Genomic DNA, 19957 nt, shown 5'->3' with positions numbered 1-19957 from the left:
CAACTCCATACAATGTGGAATACCTCCCCCTGATGGACAAGACTTTAGAGGAGACAGTGGAAGAAGAGGAGGAGGACTGTGATGAACCTGTACCTAATCCCTGCATTTGCCAGGTGTAGGTGGTCCCAGAAAACCACTTCCTCGTGGCAGGAGATATATTGTATGAAATAGGCTGCAGGAAGAAGCATTTAAAATTAAACATCCAGACATCTGAATAAATGACTCAAATAAACATAACTAGACATGGCAGAATTTTGTTTTTATTTTTTTTTATAATTTCAACAGATGATACTATTTTCAACCTTTTTTCTATTTTTATCAATTTAAATTTTCATAATTGCACAAAATTATGGGTTTGAAGCATTTGTTTTTATGGAATTTAATTTTCACACTCAAATAAAATTGGAGTTCAAATTCAGTGCTAGTGTGGCATCAGTTAGATGCACAGTACTCACCAGGACCTGTCTAAGATTTTCTGGTATTTCAAGTGATATATTGTAGAGACCTAACTAGGGTCAGAGCAGAACTGCTGAGTGTTAGATGCTATTGTTTGGTTTCAAATACCAATACGGCTGTCCCAAATCTCCTTCAGGCTGCACAAAGTATTTGGCTATGTCACAGGGTTGATTGCCTGTGGGTGGGAGAGCCTGGGGCTAATCCAGCCAAGATTACCTGGGTTGAATCAGGTGATTTCCCCATAGAAAAAGAGCATGACGTGTCAGTTAAGAGGGGGTGGGGGAAACTCAGCAGATTGCAATTATGGTTGTAGATACTGCAGGGAGTAAGAAGGCTCTTATAGAAGCTTGACTTGGCTGGGGGAGAAAATTGAAGAAGTAGGAAAGAAAGTTCTCTAGGCAGGGACACCTGGGAGAGACCCAGTCTGAGCAGGGGAGAGACTTTAAAGGCCAGCTAGGCTGAAGATTGTGTGAGTTTGGCTTTTATGTTATTTTGGGTTAATGAGGAGAGAGACATTGAACTGGGCTTTAGGCCTGTAAGGATGGAATATAATAATGAAATGGATCTCAAGAGTGTATTTGTTTGAACTACATATAGACGGTGAGTTCATAAGGGCCCATGGGGATTCATTACTGGAGGTCACGCTGCAGCACCTTACCTCTGCTTCCACCCCTTCCAGGGCTCGTTACTGCAGACTTGAGTCTGTTCACAGAAACCATATGGCCCTAGTCAGGTGCTATAGTGATATCAATAAGAGGAATTTAAAGAAAGCTTGTATTGTTGACCCTTCTATCTCTTATTAGCTTTAAAGCCTTTTTAACACATTTATGGTAAGGGAAAGACAGGAAGAAACATCTTTAAAATGCTTGTTGAATGCTATTCTCCCTGGCTGCAAGACTTTACTGCTTTGTTGCTAGTATGTTAGTCTATTAATTCAACTGGCACATATTCTACACTGGGGAATGAAGATAGTCTCTGGAGTAAATAAACCTAGAATGGTAAGTGGTCTGTTGATCATTCAGAATGGTCTCTTGATAAAGTCTACCTGTCTCAAAGGTGCATACAGCTCAGTGTTTCAAAGTTGTAATTCTGCTGTCCATCTTTAGCTCATAAGAGGTACAAGCTCAGGCAAGATTTAACACCTTGCAGGCTATACCAATACTGCTTTTTTCCAGCTTCACTTTCCCTAATATGTGTACTGGCTCTGGTAAAATCACAAAATATAGCAAAGGAGTGTTGCCCTAATTTGAGCCTCTTTGTGCTGATTAGGCTGGTCTGGCTTCATCAGTAGGTATGTCCTTACTGAATTGCAGCCAGGCTTATGATTCACTCTAGCAACCATTAGTTTAAAAAAAAAACTGACTGTGGTAAAACCAGTGTTTGAGGCCTAGGCTCACAGGTGTTTTTCATTCCTTTGATGATTTTTGGCATCCATTGTAATATTTGGTTTATAAAATTTCACCTGCTGCAGAGAGCACCTATCTCTTGCTACTTGTGCTACTCATTCTTAATTGGTATGAGGGGAAGTTTACCTCTTCAGTCAGTTACCTAGTACCTAATTAGGACAGCCATTGTGCTTTATATGTGAATAGTAAATCCTGGCTGGCTGTTGTCTCTCATCTAGCTGTTCTAGCTGATCAGATGGTCTGGGATGTTTTTTATGAGGTGATAAGAGTGAGTTGAGATTGTAAATCCTCCTCTCACAATCCCCCCCCTTTTTTTAATTATTTTATCTTTAAAAGAGATCTCATAGCTAATGTTGAAAATATCTACCTCCAAAAGAAAGATGGCAATGGTTTTCAAATGCCAGCTTTTAGGGTGGCTGACAGGAGCATGGCCAGTTGGATTTTGATTGTTTGCTGGTGATCTATTAAAATATGGAATGAGGTGGTATATTGTTGGGTGGGTGCAGAATGAGTATGAGTGAGTTGTCTGTGTGTGGGGATGGACTGAAAGTACACGTGGAAAGAATGATAAGGTGTAAGGAACAAAAGCATGGAGGGAAGGAGTAGCATTAACAAGAAACACTTTTACAGTTGCACAAATTACAATCTACCATTTCTTTGTTTTTAAAGGTTAGCAGATGTTAGCTACCTTCTTAAATAAGTTTGAACCTATAACACTGCTTTCATTAATGTCTGTTAACTAAATTTAGGATTAGTACTTCCCTCAAACAAACAAATTTCATCTGCCCTTGTCACAGAGTGCCTGGCCTCTCTAATGGGAGTCAGGGCCCAGATTACCTGTTAAAGGCTTGTCTAAGGAGAATCATAGAAATGGAGGACTAGAATGGACACTGGGAGGTCATCTAGTCCATTTCCCCCATGCTGAGGCAGGACCAAGTATATCTAGACCATTTCTGACAGGTGTTGGTCTAACCTTTTCATAAACACCTCCAATGATGGGGATTCCATAGCCTCCCTTGGAAGTCTAGTCCAGTGTTTAAATTATATAGTTAAAATTTTCCCCTAATATCTAATTTAAATCGCCCCTTATGTACATTAATCCCATACTACTTGTTCTATTTTCAATGAACATGGAGAACTATTCAGTCCTCTTCAACGACCTTTAACGTGTTTGAAAACTGTTGAGGTCCCTCCCTAGTTTTCTTTTTTTGAAACTAAACATGCCCAGTTTTTTTTAAACTTTCCTCATAGGTCAGATTTTCTAAACCTATTATCTTCTCCTCTGGATTGTCTTCAATTTGTCCACATCTTTTCTAAAATGTGGTGCCTAGAACTGGACACAGTACTGTAGCTGAGGTCTCACCAGTACTGAGCACAGCAGGAGAATTGCCTCCTGCATGTTATATATGTTTAATACATGTTAATACATCCCAGATTATTAGCCTTTTCCTCAATGGCATCACACTGTAGACTCGTATTCAACTTGTGATCCACTATAACCCACAGATAGTTTTCAGCAGTACTACCCACCTATAGACAGTCACCCCTGTTTGTTAGTTGTGCATTGGATTTTTTTCCTTCCTCCATGTAGTACTTTGCACTTGTCTTTGCTGAATTTCATCTTGTTGATTTCAGATCAATTTTCCAGTTGAGCTGTGCACAAGCTGGTGAGTGACCCCTCTACAGCCCCAAAGTTTCTAAACAACACAACATGCCAATAGTGCACCTGCTGTAGGTTACACATGCAAAAACGATCCTGGAGGTCGTCTTTGGTCTGCATTGTCGCTAGTAGTGAAATCATTCCTTCCTCTCGCTGCTAGTGACCCTAGAATAGTTGACTGTGACCTTCATTTCTCTCCAATGGGCCCCACTTTGAATATCCCAGAATTACCCTGCTTTTGAAGCTCTTATTGTGGAACCCAAGAGCTCTTACAAATTATTCTCAGGGTCCCAATTGCTACGGAATATATACAAGCCTGAAAGCCTGGATATATATCAAATGTTATTTATTAGGTTACCCAAGCCTACTAGGCCCCCCAAAGGAAAGGAGAGCACTGAATAATACTTATTGGAAGGTATGACATTCCAGGGTACAATCCAGACCAGTCAGGTGTTGTCACCACAGCTCTACAGTTTTGGGGTGTCTCACAATGCATTGCTCCTGTAGCACCTGCCTGGGCTGCTCACAAACAGTCTTCCCACATGCAAGTCACACCCTGACTGTGTAAAAACTGTGTAGCTGCCACTCTTCAGTCACTCTCTGGCTTCCACCAGCGTTGGTTACCACATGCAGGGACTTTTTAATGGACTTATCACACAGCCCAGTTTAACCACAAGACTGGATTAGTTTGGATTAAAGCATAAAACAAATTGAACTACAAAGAGAGAGGTTTTAAGTGAGTACAAGCACAAGGCATTAAAGATTACAAGAGAAATAAAGGTCACTGTCTAAGCTTCACTTTGAACCAGGTCTAGTTTAAGTGCCTTACCACATGTTTTCAGTACCTTGCTGACACAACTCTCCAGCCAGGATCTGCTCCCAAAGTCCAACAGCTGTTTCTTTTGTCCTCTTAAGTGACGAGAGAGACATGGACATGGAGAGAGAACTTGGTGTGTTTTGCCCCTCACTTTTATAGTTCAATCACCCTTTGAAATGCATTTTCTGGAGAATGACCCCTAAGTCCATTAGATAAAGTTCTTTCCAGCTGAGAGCAAGGAGACATGGCACAGTTTACCACCTCTTCCAAACCAGATTCCTTCTCTCCCCGTTGTTTGCTGAGATGCAGATTTTCTTTGCCATTTTTCTTCCTCTTGCTGTCTGAGGACTCTGTTTACAGCTTATATGCAAACTGAGATAAACACATCCATTTATTGAAGACTTGCTTGCTTTCCTAGTTCTGTTTAATTGGGGCTATGTGAGTTTGAACGTGTCTAACATCATATGGGGGATTTATAACTCTATATACAATGTCACTACATACATTTCACCATAATATTATTGATCAGCAAGTTATTTGTTTTCAAATGACACCACACAAAGCATTATTTGTACCAAGATTATTATTCTAGTCCAGAGGGTGTGAATATATTTGGTCACAGAAGGATACATCAGGAAGGTAGAGGTCTGTTGATGGACCATTGGGTAGGGAGTGAGAATGTCTTTTATTTCTGTCACTCCTCTCTCCTTAGAATCCGCAAGCAAATGTAATTTACACAGCTATAATTCCAGGGTGAATCATCTGGGATGACACCCAAAGAAAGTGCCTGTTGCTTCGATGTTAAGGATTAGATTTGGTGCAGTATTTCTATAGGTGAAATTTATCCCATGGCGAGGGTCAGCACAAGGTCTAAGCATTAGTTACGCTCCATTTTAGGCAGGGCTATCCCTAGATCAAATGGTGTCCCAGATCAGGACATTTGTTAAACTTTTGAATATCTTACTTTTATTGCATTTGTAGCCCATTTCATGATTTTGATGCACGATTTGACCTACAAAGGTCCAGAACATTCTAGGAGGTTAGTGAAAAATGAATCCACATATGGAATACCTGAAACATTTTACTTCAAACATTCTATTTTCCCTTTTGTCACTAACGAAAACAGCACCCCAGGTGGTCGCCTGGCTTGCCTGTTCCTAAATCCAGCCTTGATTTTAGGATGTGAGTGGTTCTTAAGTGCACAAGAATAAATTCCACCTTCTGTGAATGTTCTTGCCTCCTTTCCTTTCTGAAATGGCAACACTGCAAGGAAAAGGAAATGCAAAAATGTCATGAGAAATAGAGGGGTGCACTTGTAGATCAACATAGAGAGTGATCTTCCATCCTATCAAATGGTGGTAAGTCTGTCATCTGAACAAGTGCAGGGCCACTGACAACAAAAAGTTAGGTCAAGCAGAGGCCAGGGAACTAAAGTGGAGAAATGTATAATGATAAAACCATAAATCTCAGCAAAAAGACTAAAAGAAGCTCTTTCATGTTGTTTCAGAGCAGAACTGAAAAAGTAGTAAGTAAAATGTGCCATACAGTCCATATGCTCTATATTGTGCTTCATCTGTTTTATTTTTAAAGTTGTCTTCTCAAGCTACACAGCTCCCTCATGTGTTCGCTTCAGAACCTTAAACTTCAATCCACACATCACATCAAGTGTCACCTCTGCAGACTCAGTAGCCTTGATAGATACTTTGTGTATACCTTTTGGTTATCAAGCCAAAATTAAAGGGTGACGTTTAAAAATAAACATTGGAGCAAACCACATGCTACTGTTGGAAGAGGTGATTAAAAAGAGGTCTAACAGAGGAAAAATTATAGCACACAAACATTATCCCTGACTTTTCATCTCGTGCCTTCATTGATTTCTGATTAATCCTTTTATGTGCAACCATAAAGTTTATGGTTTGCAAAAGGGGCACCTTGGACTGTGTAGAAATTCTGCAAATGTTGTCATCTCACATCCCCACTGCAAAGACCAATGAACCTGCTATTTTTAAAGCATTAAATAAGGTGTATAATTATTTTTGTCCACTGCTTTGTATGATCACTGGTGATTATGGACATTTTGTGATTAGTGGGGATATTAGTGAGACACGACATGCTTGATTTGCAGATTAATAAGGTTTAATGTGTAAGGTTTATTATAAATATATTAGTTTAGATACAAAGCTTAAAATCAATTACAATATATTATATTTATTAAGCTTGGAGAGCTAAGCAGTTATTTAGAAGGCTGTATCCAGGAATGGCTTTTTTTAGGGGCCACACCAGGGAGTTATTGATAGATTGATCAGGACAGGCATGTGAATGAAAGACAGACCAACGAATGGAGTTAAGCAGCAGGCTCCAACTTTATCTGCCCCTTTCCTTTAACGTGCCAGATAATTAAGTGGCCTCGGCGTGGAGAATATCAAGGGAGATCCCAGTCTGTGAATATTTCAGGTCTCCCCTTCTCCTTACAGTTAAAAGATTCCCCAGCCGTATCCTGGGACTCGTATACCTCTGGGATCTGGTCCTTTAAGCTTTCATCCACACTGGAGACTGGCTGCAAATTGCAATGAATTAAACATTCCGATACTGCTTCGTAACAGTAAAATTTCTATTCTTACTCCTTTTAATATCGCTGGTCTGAAATTCAGTTGAAACAGTGTTCTGCTTGCAAATGTAGGTCCATCAAAATAGAAATGCTTTGTGAAATAAAGAAAGAAATTGCCAAAATCATGTTGCTGAGAAAGTGGGGAGGGGAAGAGAGTTCCTGACCATGTCAAAATATCCTGCTTTGACATTTTCAAAATGAAATAGTTTGATTAAAAACCCCTCCTGATTCCTGTTCATTTAACCCCGCTGTAAAAAATTCCTCCTGATCCCACATTAGGTGGTGTGTCAGATCCCCTGGAAATGCAGCTCAATATACCTCCGCTACAGGGAGGCAGGACAGTAATAATAGCAAGGTGGCCCCCAGATGCCTGGGAAGGCTTTAAATTGAGAGTGGGGAGACAGTCAATCCGTCCCCTTTGTGACCTAGCCCTCTGATTATCTAATAGGAGATGCAAACCTTTTCCCCACTCAGGTTCCCACATATGCTGTGAGGTAGAAGGAGGGACTCAGCTCTAATGTGTATGAGCTCTCTCTTTCCACTCCCAGGAGTTGGCCATCCCCCTGCTGCTCTGACCAAACTCTTCCCACAGCCCCCTTAAGACAGGGATGGGCATCTGGCTTCCATCTTTTTCCTTTTTAAAATCATTTTAAGTGAACAGCACTTGGAAATGTCTTTCGTGTTTTGGCTCATCAGGAAGAATGTGATTCAGGGGTCTACTGTGTGTTGAGAGCACCATCCAGTGGTAAAGCAGCACTATACCTGCAAGAATGTATATTAATGCAGAAGGCTTCAGAGCATTTTAATTGAGAAAATTCAGGGGAGAAAATAGCTACACAAACCTATCAGTTGTCACAACAGACAGAGGTAGCTCTAACATTCAGATTCTGATTTTTAAACCCAACAGAGAGCAAAATTAGACCTGTGTTGCTTTATTAGGAAAAAAAACTGCAACCAACCTTGGCCTGCATAAGTGTGGATGTTCATATGATAACATGCTTTTAATCATGTATAAATTGCAAAATGTGTACTAAAATATTTCTAACTGCTAATCCTGGTAGTAGTAGTTTTGCTAATGAATGCCGTTTGGTACAATGGCAGTAGTGGCATTCAGTATAAGAGGTAGTAAATCAACTTTCATCCAACTTTCAGTCTAGCTTTCACAATCTGCACAGGAATTGGGCTTCAAAGTCCCCTATGCAGCTCACAACTTAAATCTTTATAATCATTAATTAAAGCGTCCTAACATCCAGTGAACTACTGTGCATAGCTAATGTTATCCCCCTTTTATGGGTTCAGGAGAAGAAAGGAGGTAGTAAATTAAACTACCTTGTCTAAGGCCACAGAGGGATTATTTTCTGCTATTTGAATTGTTCATAAAGGGCTCACTTTTTTTTTTTTTAAAGGGCCCTCAACATCTAGGTATCACACCTTAGCATCATGTGAGACAAAAAATTGTACTATGCTCTGTGTCCTCACATTGAAATTTTGCATCATGATGAGACAAATTCATGTCTTCATAGTGACATAATGCCATCATGTTGTGACACCCTAACATTGCAAGGCCTCTTCATAAAATGAGACCCTTTAAAGGGCAGGGCACAAAGTTGTAAGAATGTACTTTAGCTAGGGAACACTGACTTCCGTGTCCTCAACTACAATATTAATCTAAGAAAAAGGACCCCTGTGATCTAGTAGCTACATTACGTGACTGGGAGATGAGTTGTGTTCCCAGCTCTCCTTTATGGACTGTACAACCTTAGCACAGTCACTTACCCTATCTGCTATTCATCTTGAGTGAAATTCATCCCTGTATAGAAGACTTTCATCTGCCAAAAAACTTAAGTGAAGCTTCAGGGCTGCCTTGGACTTCTGCAAGCTCTTCCCACATGCAGGGCCAGATTTAGGGGAAGGCGACCCATGTGTCCACATGGGGTGCTGGGTTTGGGGGGTACCAGACTCGGGGTGCTGTTTTTGGTGTAAGTGACTAAAGGGAAAATAGAATGCATTGAAGTAAAATGTTTCAGGTATTCTGCATGTGGATTCATTTTTCACTAACCTCCTAGAATATTCTGGACCTTTGTAGAGTCTCGTGGAACCTTGCACACTTTGAGAACTACCTTTTTTTTCAAACTCTGAGAATGTTGTCAGTCTTACCCTCGTGGGTATATAAGGAGTGAGGCATTGCCAGTCAGTCAGTGAGATGTAAGAATGAACTGTAGTAAAGTGAGAGCCCTGCTGCGATATTGTGAACCTTGTTTTTTTGTGAAAATACACTTTCACAATAATGAGCATTCGTTGGCAGGATGGAGTGACCAATATTAAGGTCCTTGAGAGAAAACACAAACAGCATTGATGAAATGCTACTGAAAGCACAATTTAGGTGGACTGAACATGTCATCGGAATGGAAGAGCACCATCTCCCAAAACAAATCTTGTATGGGGAGTGAGGCAGGGCAAAAGAAAGAAAGGTCGTCCACATTAGTGCTTCAAAGATAACCTGAAGAGTAGTCTTCATGGGATGGCATCAAACTCAAAGAACTCAAGCAAGTGGCTCAGAACAGGACTCAGTGACAGTCTCTAACACGATCAGCATGTAAGAGGTTTGAGTAGGATTGACAAAATTTTCTCTATCAGGACATGAAAGGTGCCATAGAGCTGCATCATCAAACATCACAGATATGGACTTTCCATGCCCTCAGGGCAGCTCAGTGTGCATCAGGGTTCAGACTTCAGTGTCATATGCTTAACCATAGATGAGAATTGTGACATCATCATCAGTGATGGACTACCAACAACACTTGTGTAGTAAGTCTTGAAGAGTGTAAGTAGTGACTAATAAAGGACATGTTTAATGAGATGCCAGAGATCTATTGAATCCCTATCTATGTAAAATAAAAGAAATACTGTTACTACTTTTACCATGATCAACACGTAATGTGTGACATTTTAACTTACCTATTGTAACACTATTTAATACTGGTACACCCAATGTTGGTGCACAGTTCAATTTCTTAATACTAGTACACTTGTTCTTAAAATGACAGTTTCTACAAACTTAGAGGATATTATTTTTTTTAGTTGCTTATATATGGTGTTACCTAGGGTTCCTCAACCTCATAACTTTTAGTCTCTGTGAGTTGGTATCAAGACATGAACCAAGGGAGACGCAGAATCTTCTATCTGCTATATGGCTGGCATAGACAAGTCAAAACCAAGTGCTTTTACTTTACTTAAGTCTCCAGCAGTTCCCATTGGAATGCCTTTACTCAAAGTCTCCACTTATTAGTCTAAAGCACATACAATACAATAGGTTATTAGAATATCCCAAACTAATTATCTGAGGCAGTCTTTGGGTGAGTCAGTTAGATTTCCTCAGGGCCAGTCCCTCCATCTGCACCTAGTGATTTTTCCAATGTGTCTATGAAATGGTCCACCTGACTTAGATTCAGTACCTCCCTCTTAGACCACAAAAGTTACAGAGACATGTCAAAGTGTTACAAAGCTGACCAAACAAATCAGTCATTGAGAAGAAGCAAAGGTTAGACAGGTCACTTAAAAAAAATTGTTAAGCAAGCAATCTCAAACTGTGAGTCTAGCAGTATATTTCCTCATATCCAGACTTCCCTTTTTTTTTTCCCCTCCACAGTCACATCACCCAGCATATTCAGAGAGAGAGAACACAGAATCAAGTCCACTTCACATATTCACTATCTAGTGCCCCCCTTTCCCCAGTTGCCTAGTTTGTGCTAAGTTTCTTAGGGGCTTAAAAAGGACTAAAAAGCAGCAAGCAGAATTGGTAGTTGCTTGGGTATCTGTCGGGTTTCAAAAATGCCCTTGTACAAAGGCATGAATAAATACAGAGCTTAGCATGCAAATTTATCATCTTATGATGGATAAATCGTTCATCAAAGTTATGAAATGGGCTACAAATGCAATAAAAAATAAGGTATCCAAAAGTTTTAAAAAATGGAAGGGAGGGTGCTGAAGATGCGGTGCCATTTGGTTTGGGGCCAGCCCTGCCCAAATGGATGACTCATCTATTCTGTACAGGAGAATAGGGCCTAAACATCTTTGTCAAGTAGTGCTTTCCAATTAAAATTTCACCTCTTTGAAAACCTCTTCTCTAATTTTAGGACAAATTCAGCTCTTGCATGGCACACACATGACTTCACTGGGAGCGGCACATGGATCGGATGGCATATTTTGTCCCTTTATATGTTGCCAACCTAACACCAACATCCCTACTTTTGCATATGCTGCCTACTTTCATGCACACACTGAATTGATGTAATGTTTTTCCAGAATACTGTGGAACCCCTATGTCCCTCAGCCTACAAGAGGTACAGTCTCATGTTGACAATCACACTCAAAATGTGTACTATTGTCACAAAAATTATGTCCTTCCAAATCTCTGCCATGCTAGCATATGCAAATTAAGTACTGTGTAGATGGAGTACTATCAGTTTTTAAATTTACCATTGCAAAAATGCACAACCATATAAAGAGGTAGCAAATTACTTTTACATAGTAATATTAGTTTTTGGAGTTATGTTTGAAAAATAATAGCTTTGAAAAATCTTCTTTCAACAGGATTGTGCAGCTATAAAATTAACCTAGAGATAAAATAAAAAGTTGTTCTTCTAACACAATCAAATGAAGAAACAAAGATCTTGGGGTTTTTTTTAAACATCTTTTTAATGCATCAGTTTACATGATAAAATGAGAAGACCTATTTTGCCCATCTCTAGAATTAAGACTCTCTTCATATGGTCTAATACTTTAATCTGTTTTACTTATTTCCCTAGGGAAATATCCATTCTTCTCTTTGGCCACTTTGTCTTGTAGAAAACAAGGAGGACTCTTGCTCTCCGCTACCAGCTTGAATCCATAGTGGTTGATTTAAAAGAGACTATCGTAGCAAGATTCCAAATCTTGGTCTCATGTAGTTTGTCACGATTGGAGTTTTTGCTTCCCCTTAGGGCAAGGAAACTAGATTAGGTACCATCTTCGCACTTAGGAGAAAACAGTGGTAAACTATGTTTGCAGGTAAGCCCATTCTTCCCAGCAGATACCGCAGAGTTATGATTTATTGTTTTCATGACTTTTACAGAGAAAAATCAGATTATTCTCACAAGCAGTGCAGGCCAATGGAAAAAAATATTTATTGTGGTAGTAACCAGAGGCCTCAAACAGGATCAGGATTCCCCTTTGTTGGGAACTTCACCAAAGTAGGTAGAAACAGTTCCTGCCTTGAAGAAGCATTTATGTTCTAATAAGGTAAGTATCATAGGAAGGATGTGGAAGAGGAATACAGTTCAAGCATGGGCAATATTTGGGCATCATTTTATATACATATATATCTTTAAAATCATAAATGTACACCTACATCCAATGACTACTCATTCATGTCTTACTTTTTAAAATATTTTTGATCAGGTGTCATGAAGAACTGGGAGGGGCAGAGGCATTCACAGGAATAAAATTTTGGCCACCTTTGGAGAGGGATATTCTGTGTCCTCTGGGGCTGGAGGAGCTTGCTGTTCTCTTTCCCCCTTCTCCCCTATGGCTGGAGGAACTCTCTCTCTCTCTCTCCCTGCTGAGGCCCTGTGGCCAGAGGAGCTGGCTCACCCCTGGGACTGATATGTACATGGAGGAGTTCGCTCTCCCTGTGCCCTGGCCCCGGAGGAATTCTGTGCCCCTGCCAATTATTGTAGTGTGTGCCCCTCTCCCCCCTTGAGGGGAAAAGGTGGTATGGTGAGGTGTGTGAGAGAGAGAGAGAGAGAGAGAAAGCAAGCATATGGAAAGGGAAAAAGTGCAGCTGTGATTTTTCTGTATTGCTACACCAAAACCATATTTTCAAATGCTGAGAACTAATGAGACTGTCCAAATCGCACACTTCAGAGTTTAAATCAGGATTTACAGAAGGGATGTAAACCCCACATTCCAGTACTTAGATGTCCTATTTACTTGCTCAAGTTTGAAATTGAGCCAGTGGAATCAATATTCATCTTGTATTACAACTCACATTATCTGGAGAGTTGTTACAACGTGGAAGTATGTGAGGAGATGTGTTGCCAAAAGCTAATATGCACTCTTGGCAGCCTTGCATAGTAGTTGCAGTCCAGCAGTAACACACTCGAGCATGTTTCTTTTGATGTAAACACAGCAGTCTTGCTTTCAAAATCAGGTATGAAATTTTACCCAAAGAACTATGCCTCAGAACTCCAATGATTATCAACCTTTCTTGTCTCTGTCAAACAGCAGATATGCCTATATTCTACCGTCACAATCTGCATAACTGCCTTTCCATATAGCCAATGTCTTAATATTTTTAGATCCCCAAAACAGGACATTGTTGAAACGGGGGAGAAATATTTTTGCCTAATGTCCAACTTAATATTACTCTCCTGAAAAGGTGGATCTCGCCATTTTTTATAGCAGAAGTTACAAATTAATAGTATGGTGTACAGAGCCTGCACAGCCATGTACTAAACAAGAAGTCTGTGTTAAATTCACCCCTACACAGAAGGCCAGAACAAGGCCTATGCACCACTTCCATCCCACTTAAACCCCCAAAATAGGGCTTGTGAAAAGTAAGGAGAACCTTGCCTTTTCCAATTAGTAAGAATAGGGCATACACTCTTAGATATATAGCTATTTTTAAATGATAGTATTCAAGTTTTAGCAAACTTATCATTCTTCTTATACATCAAGCTAACAAACAAGGTAAAACTTAAATGCGAAGAAAAAGTGAAGTAAAATACCAAACATAATAGTGTTTGAGCTCAGTTATACAGCCATTAAAATCTTTGTACAAACACACACAACACAATTAGAGGTTCACCATTCAGAGCAACTAAAACTGTGTTCCTCCTCTATAGGTTGGCAAGGGCTCCTACTCTCAGATTTCTGGCTTTGCCTGGCCATCACTTTTTTTTTTTTTTTTTTTTTTTTTTTGACCAGAGTATTTCCAAGTTGCACAGCTGCTTGATTATATTGTGAATTCCGCAGGGACCATTAATAATTCAATTGCCACCGTTATAAGTTACTACAAAGCTTTTTCTATTCAAGCGTATTTATTCTTAGGGTAAAAGCGTTACCGAGAAAACATAATAAAAACAATAAAAGAACCTAATGCATGCTAATGAGCTTACCCCCACAACAGCCCACTCTCTTTTATGGTCAAATTCATAACAGCCTCATATCAAACTAGCACACAGTCTTATGGGGCCTCAGTTGGCCAAATCCTTCCAGTCCTTTGTAATGTTCCCCTCTGCAGTCTGGACTGGTGTATAACTGTGTCACCCCAGTCCCTCACTCCTGGAGCCCGTCTTGCACTTGCTATACTGTGTGAATCCCCCACTCCTGGGTCAGCCCACACACAGCCTTCTGTAAGCAAGCAACTCTTACCTTAATGAGTGAGTGCTGCTGGGATTATGCAATAGAATGACCACAGTAAACAATCTCAGGCCCAGATGCAACTGTAGGAACTGCTGTTTCACAGAGTTCAATGCTGCTCACTGTACTGTGCAAGCTTGTATGTCCATCAATTTATCAAAGAAATTGATACGCACCAGCTCTGTCACTTTAAACAAAGTCTCTACACGCATCCAAACAACAAAAACAAACAAATAAATTTATTAAGTACAGACAGATTTTAAGCCAGAGGAAGTCAGGTCAGATTTAATCAAAAATAAATAAAAGGCAAATCGCATTCTAAATTAAACTTAACACTTCAGTAGCCTTACAGTCTTAGATGGTTCTCACCACCGGTTGTTTGGGCAGCTTCCAACCAGGCTTTCCCCTGTGGTCAATGCTTCAGTTGCTTGATGTTATTCGTAGCTGGGTTGTGAGAAAAAGATCCAAAATGTCTCCCCTTTTAACATGTTCCTCTGCCCTCCTCTGGGGTATCACTGCTCCCCTTTCAGGGTCTGGTAACAAAAGTATACGTGCATGGTTTTCTCCATGTCCTGAGTTGATGAACATCCACTTATCAGATGCTTAGGCCAGTACATTGTTCCTGGAATTGCTGGGTGTTTTATGCATGCCTTAGTGAGGTGTGAACTACCTCTCTGCTGTTTTTAGTGTTTGTCTGGATCTGCTTCAAAACACGTGAGACACATTTGGGAATATTACATAGCAGACCTTCATAACTATACACATGACATTGCAAGAAACATACTACCATAATAATAACATTCAGTATGCCATGAGCATGCCAAAACACCTTACATGGCATACTTTGCATTAAACAATATGCAGTTACACTATAAGGGTGAACATGAATGATACACAATAAGGGTGTACATGGGGTGCAGTGTGTCACAACTTTCTCTAAGGACAGGGGCTCTCCATGGACTAGAAGTCCTGTCCATTTGCTAGATGATGAAGAAGGCCTTGAGCGTGTTTAAAACCAGGCCCTTTATACAAAAATCCTTTTTGTCTCTTGGTACCTGGAGAATCCAGTGTGAACTGCTATATGTGTACCTCTCCAAGGGATGGCTTTGTTGGGTTAAGAATACCCTTGTGTTTATGCTCCCTATTCATTATTAATAAAATTACCCATTTAGACATCATTTGTGTTAATTAATAAAATGGAGTAGGGTAATCGCCATTTTGAAAAGGCGAAAGGACAGCTGAGACTCCATCTTGGAGGTCTTCTTCCCCAGTTGTTCCTGCCTTTTTTAAAGGCAGGAAAGGAAAAGGTAGGAAAGAATTGTAATCTGCCCAGCAGCAGAACTATATAAATTGTGGCAAGTCGGACAGTTCGTGGCTGTCTGTCCTAGAGGCAGCAGAGTGATGTCATGCGTAGGAGCAAAGGAGAGAAGAAGAGGAGCCTCTAGGATAACATCATGGATAGCCCCCACACAGAATTACTTGTCTGCAGTGGTTCTGGAGTCCATTGTCAAGATATCGTCGTCCTGGCAGGTTGTGAACAGCACCTTAGGAGGGAAAAGAAAGATCATAAGTACATCTCATTGACTTTGGGCCTGGGTAGTTTTGGTTTTAATTTGGGAAAGGACTTGGAGTTCAGCTCCACCTGGTTAAATTTCCGAGTGACCCCTTTGTTTATCATTTATCCCCTATATAAATTTGTTCCTTGTTTCACTTTATTTTGAGTTTTTGGTATTTATCCTCTTAACTACTCCGACGATAGATGCGGAGGGGGCACCTAGACACTTACCTTTTTAATTGTTGGTGGGAGGGTTAAGTGTCTCCCATAGAATCCCATTTATTTTTCCCAACAGGTTCAAAGGGCTGATAAGTGGAGGAATTATATTGCATGCAATCTCACTCTAAAACAGCATCAACTGCATTTTTAATACAATGAACTTACTTAATTTAATGAGGTTTAACTTAATTTATTAATGTTTGTCCATGATTTTGTGCTCTGTCACAGGGTTTTAAACCCTTCCCTAGAATGTGAAGTATAACCACTATGCTGTCCAATCAACTACTTTTCCAGCATTATACAGATTGTTTTTTAATATAACACTCTGCAAAGCTTCATTTCAAAATGTAACAGCAGTTTCCTTTCATACAGAGTAATACTTAACAGACTTTATCTTTAAATGATTTGCTTTTTTCCTGCATCAATTTATAAGACCTTTTCAGTTTGATATCTCTCTCTATAGACATTGATACTATGCTTTCTGAAAGCATGGGAGTGTAATCCCCCAAACAGTATAAACCAAAAGAAATTGCCTAAGATTTTCTGTAAAATACAGTATGGTTTCTATTTAGTCTAGTGATTTCTCTAAGCCAATAACTAGGGTCTCCAGAAAAAGTGGCAGCTAATGTTATGAATCTTAGATGTGGAGGAGTTCAGTGAAAATGACTCATACTTTGGTTGCTAATCCCACAGGTTTGCAGTGCTATGTGTTCTGCTATCCATAAACACAGTGAATTCATCATACTTATGACATGCTGATCAGGCCATTAGTCAAACAAGTCCAGGATCCTCCCTTCCAGCAGTGATCCATATCTGATGTTTCGGGGGGAGGGTGTGTGAGAGAGAGAGAGAGAGAGTGGGGGGGATGAGGCAGGGACTAATTCAGTTAGTCAAAGCCATATGAAAATTAGGTATAGAGCAAAGGGTTGAAGGACTCCCTTTAATTACTCAATTGTTTGTATAACCTACTATATCAGTATCTCGTATATAGTGCTGAAAAATTAACGTGCCTTCTAACTGCATGCCTTGTTCTCCACAGCTATATAGGAGGAAAGCTCTAGCAAGTCACTGCAATCTGCCTATTATATCTGTTTTTGATGTGGCAAGTTTGCCTGACTGTGATAGATGGGGATTATTTTATTCCACCCCACCAAGTTGCCTGGCAAGATGTGGAAACTTTCAATAACCTGCTATTATATTCATAAAATTTCCACATGGCAATTTATATAACAGTCTGTTCTTACAAAATGCATGTGGTGACACACCTCTGCTTTATCCACACCTCTGTGGACTAGCCTTCCTCTTGGTAAATGTCAGGATTATTCTGAGGGAGAACTTTTACTTGCATCATGATTCAAGGTGCCATTAAATGAACTCTTCTAAATGTATAGAGGTTTCTTCACTATGTTCAGGTTGTAAATTACTTTCTATTTACGCTTCCACAGAGCAAAGGATGAATAACCATTTACTGTTAAAGGATGCTAGATAGAGAGACAACCATCTATTTACTGCTCTTGATATTTTGTGAGACTATTGTGTCTCTTCTCCCTCCCGCTCCCAACACACCTCTCTTTAAATCTTAATCTTCAATACTTGTGCCTTTAATGCTTTAGATGAACAAAGACAGAGCAGGAATATGGGCCAATTTGACACTTGCTAGGCTATCGTTGGGTAACAACTAATATCACACTCTCCGCATTCTGTTATCCCCTGGCACTTGATTGCCTCAACCAGTTTTATGCATTGCGTTATCCCATCCGTCTGCATGACAAATGAACGTCCTGCCACATCTATGTTCACTCTGCCTTTATCTGAGATGCACAAAGAACTTCAAAGAAAAGATGCAATTTCTCTGCAGAAATTATTACCTTACACAATTGCTCAGATCTCTATCTAATTCAAGTTTGTCCCTCTAAATCAAACCAATTCGGGAATCTGATTACAAGAACAAATAGAAAAAGGCTTTGTTATGTATTGCAGCAACACCAAACTGAAAATTAATTACTCTACATCAGAGGCTGAGCCCATCCAAATTGCAACAAGACTGTAACCAAATTCCACAGCCTCAGAATCACATTCCCCACACAGTCATTCTAATTGACTCGTTAAATCTGACTGTAACATTCTAGCCACGAAAGGAAAAATCTGCACTCCCAAAGCATGAAGCATATTGCTAAACAAAGATCCTTTCCCCCTGAGGGGAAAGAGATTCTTTTATTGAGGTATAGAAATCAATGGGGCTGGTCTCCCTAATTGGCTCTAGCTTCAGTATGAAAGGCTCTGTATGCCCAAGGAGAAGGGGGCATTGAAGATAAGATGGTGGAAATGATATGAAATTCTAGTCTTGTATGACACTGCCCATCATGCACTATCAATAGCCACAAAGAGCACCGCGTGTGATACAGCAGTGGCTTTCACTTCTACTGGTTTGGACACACTTGTTTGGGATCTTTTGGTAGGTAGCTGCTAATTGCCCTCCTAAGCTGATTACATCATGGCTACCTATTAACATTAAACTAAGCAACATTGGCCAGAAATAACCTGAACAGCTGAATCCATATTGACCTCCACCAACCTGAATCAAATCCAAATTAAAGTTAAAAGTGTGGGTTTTATGAGGTAACATGCAGTAATTTTCTGTGAAATCAGAAATGTGTAATAAATGTTATATTGGAATTTAGGGAATGATTTTCATAGTTACAAAGGGGATGTATATGCAAATAATGTACAAGGGTGTGTGTGTGTATTTATACATGCATGCATACATACATGCATTACAAGATCCAATTAAAATGGATCAGATTTCTGGAGAAAGCTCAACTGTATAACAATTACTTGGAAAGCTGGAATACCCCAGCTCTAATCTACTACACTCTTTGTCCATGAAACTGTATTTACTTACTTATGGATAATAATTTTAGCTCCAAGGGCATCATTTACAAAAGTACAAAGGGGACTTAGGTCAGCTAGCTGGTTGAAAAAATGGAAACTCTGAAATGTGTTTCTTTTTCTAAATTTCCCCTGACAGTTCTTTTCTTTGGCAAAAAATGAAAGTTTATTTTAAAAAGGTTTTTTTTGAAAACAGTTCGTAGGTAACATTTTTTTTTTTTTTTTTTTTTTTTTGTTAAATAACCAGACTCAACCTAGCCCTAGTATTTCTGACAACCTACGCCTAATTGCTCCAAATACCATGAGTAAGTGGGGCAATCAGCACACCATATATTTACCTAGTATATTTATCTTATTTAGCAGATCCTTCAGTAGATACTCACTGGCTCCTTCTCTGTAAAATGCCACAGCATAAACAATGACCTCCAAGTATCTGCATCTGTGTCTTTTTATTTTTCATTTACCAAGCACCATCAATTTACTTAGTGATGGAAAAAACATAAGGAAGGACACAGTCTTGCTACAAGAAGTGCGCATTCCAAACTGTGCAAGCAGAGTTCAGGTATATAGTACGCTAGGTGAGTAAGGGTAGGCCTGAACATAAAGTGGTACAATTTTTTTTTGTAGTGCCAAACTATGATGGGGAGTATAAACCCCATTCTGTAGCAGCCAGAAGGGGCTAAGGGGCAGAACAATTACTTCCCTAATTGTGACTAAGTGGTTGACCAGCAGCAGCTGCCAAGACAAAAGGCTGCTTCTGGAAAAAGAAGTTCCTTAGAAGTTTTAGAGAGAGGAGGAAATCTCTAGAGAGAGGAGACTCCAGAGGCAAGGAGCTCTCAGGAAAAAAGGGACTTAGTTCTCCCACTATCAGATAGCTGGAAGGAGGTGTAGCCTGTGAAGTGCTACATGCTGGTAGGGAGGTTGGAGGACTCTGAATTAGTCTGAA

At 39.8% G+C, this 19957-nt stretch overlaps 1 long non-coding RNA gene across 1 annotated transcript; it reads left to right on the top strand.

Annotated features, from left to right (window-relative positions):
• The first annotated feature begins 831 nt into the window (after positions 1–831).
• LOC137151075 (uncharacterized) lies at positions 832–11309 on the top strand. The gene is made up of 3 exons (XR_010919161.1): positions 832–1056; positions 3498–3529; positions 11084–11309. It is a non-coding gene; the product is annotated as an uncharacterized lncRNA (long non-coding RNA).
• The last annotated feature ends 8648 nt before the right edge of the window (positions 11310–19957 follow it).

This window comes from Emydura macquarii, unplaced genomic scaffold (genome assembly GCF_026122565.2).
Source record: "Emydura macquarii macquarii isolate MOO-44397 ecotype Brisbane River unplaced genomic scaffold, CSIRO-AGI_Emac_v2 contig_1043, whole genome shotgun sequence".
Taxonomy (NCBI): domain Eukaryota; kingdom Metazoa; phylum Chordata; order Testudines; family Chelidae; genus Emydura; species Emydura macquarii.
This window is presented reverse-complemented; position numbering and strand designations above follow the sequence as displayed.